Below are 2,498 nucleotides of genomic sequence, written 5' to 3' on the forward strand. Positions count from 1 at the left end.
CATTGTATTTAGGAAAATCCTAGAGCTTATATGACCAACTAGTCTGGTATTCCTCAGTGGCAAAAATAAGAAAGACCTTGTCTTCAACAAGTGAAAGGGAAGGACCAACATTCCAAAGATGTCTTTTGACTTCCATGTATGTCCTGTGTCACACACATGTTCACAGAAACATGCATATCAGCATATACACAGAAGGGACTTACATCAATCAATCAATCGATAAATAAATAGAAAAAGACACTGACAATAAACATTAAAATAAAATTGGACCCTCTCTACATTAAGAAATTATAGATGAATATTCAACTTCCTGCTTTACTTCTAATGTTGGTGGTGTGTGCATCTGTGTGATATATACACATCTAAGCAGATGCATGTGCCCCATAAACATGAATGCAGAGACCAGAAGTTCACAAGTGTCATCCTGAAAGTGACTTTCACTGATCCTGGGGGTCCCCATTTTTCTGCCACATTGACTGACCAGCAGGGATCTTTTTGTGATTGCTTCCCTAAGTGCTGGGATTATAGTTGTGTGTGGCCACATCTGGCTTTTTAAGTGGTGCTAAGGATCAAAGGGGTTCTCATACTTACACAGTACTGAAGTTGCCTTTGTGTAAATTTCTGAAAAATACTTTCTATGGATGTCTTCTATTAGTTAACCAAGTCTTCATACTTTTTATTTGTTATTGGTGTATTCTTGCTGGTTGGTCAGGTTTCTTGCTCCCTTTAAGAACTTTAATTTTCTTTAATTATAAAGGGTAAAGTTAACATATTATCTAATTGGGAGAAAATGGGTCTTATTTCTGTTTTACATTTGTACATATGTTTCAGGAGAGGTTTATTATGAGTAATATAACAATTCTTTATACTTAACATGTTCAATGTCTTTTAGACCATACAAAATAAATATTATGAACACATATTAACAATCTTATTTTAGTAATTTCTGTACATTAGTTAATTATTTGAAAAGAGTAAATGCAAACACAATCCTATTTTACCTAATGACATGTGTGATCATGGCCATTACACATTTCATGAGATTTTATGAATGTCTACAATATTGTTGATACATTAGATAACTCTAGTTATTTAGTAACACTACTTATAGTCTTGTGAGATATAAGCATTAATCAATCTTTTTTCTAGTGTTTGAAAACTTAGTTCACATTTGAAAGAGTCTGGAGTATGTAATAGATGATTTGAGTGACATGTGTGTTTTGTGTGAAATCATCAAGTCTTTTAGGCATACAGATGTTCCTGATAAAGATGAGGAAGGCATGCATCTATTTGTGTTCTGTATGCAAGTTGGTGTTATGTGCTGCCAAACCTTACATCACTGTATGTGGTGGTAAGACACCCAGCATCCTGTCATGAACTCTGCATTCTCAGACAGTTAGACATGCTTCACACCACCTTGACGTTTTTCATAGCTGGAGAAGGAAGAGTGCCTACAGTTTTATGTTTTTGTTTTATATTCCATAGAAAGGTATTTATCAAATAAATATTTCTTATATGAGCACTTAATGATGTTTAAAGTCAGCAGAGAACACTTAGAATCATGAAATGACTTTCAACTTCTAGATTATTCTTCATTTTTTGTCTAATTGACAAGTTTCAAGCTAAACATATTTTCTACATTATTGAAATGTTTAGGAGAATTATGGGAGACAATAAAACATTAACTTTATTCAAGGGACCCAAAATAAGATCAAAGTACATGAAAGTAAATCAGTATTTTGTTTTTACTTCATCATATATATACTATTTATTTAATCATGTATTTTGGTGTTGGAGCTCTAACCCAAAGCCTTTTGCATGCTGAGCAAATGCTCTACCAGCCAGCTATTGCCTTAGACCTCTGTAATTTATTTTAACAGAATTTAATAAGAAGTTGTCTATTGGGCTGGAGAAATGGTTTAACAGTTAAGGCACTTGCCTGTGAAGCCTAAGGACCCAAGTTCAATTCTCCAGGTCCCATGTAAACACATGGTGGTGTGTGCATCTGGAGTTGTTTGCACTGGCTAGAGGCCATGGCATGCCCATTCTTTGTCCCCCTTTCTCTCTTCCTCTCTCTTTAATAAATAAATAAATAAAAATAAATCTTTAGAAAAAGAAGTTGTTTATTGAATTCTGACTATATTGCAGTTGACTACTTAAATGTTAGAACATGCTTCTAATTTTAATACATATCTTGATTTAGACAAAATTGTGTGTGTGTGTGTGTGTGTGTGTGTGTGTGTTATGTTAATGTGTGTATGCATGCATATGGATTTATGTGTGTATGTGTACACCTGTGGAGCCAGAGATCAGAGTCATGTGTTTTTCTCAAGGACTCTCCACTTTATTTGGTGACTACATTTGCTGTTCTTCCTCCTTCTTCTAGTTCAGGTATTTTGTTCTCTTCTTGAGTCATTAAACTGGTGAGTCCTTCTAAAGTTTTCTATTTGATTTACTTTGTTTTTAATTTCTAATATTTCTGATTTGTATTTTTTCAT

This window comes from Jaculus jaculus, chromosome 12, assembly GCF_020740685.1.
Source record: "Jaculus jaculus isolate mJacJac1 chromosome 12, mJacJac1.mat.Y.cur, whole genome shotgun sequence".
In the NCBI taxonomy this organism is placed as follows: Eukaryota; Metazoa; Chordata; class Mammalia; order Rodentia; family Dipodidae; genus Jaculus; species Jaculus jaculus.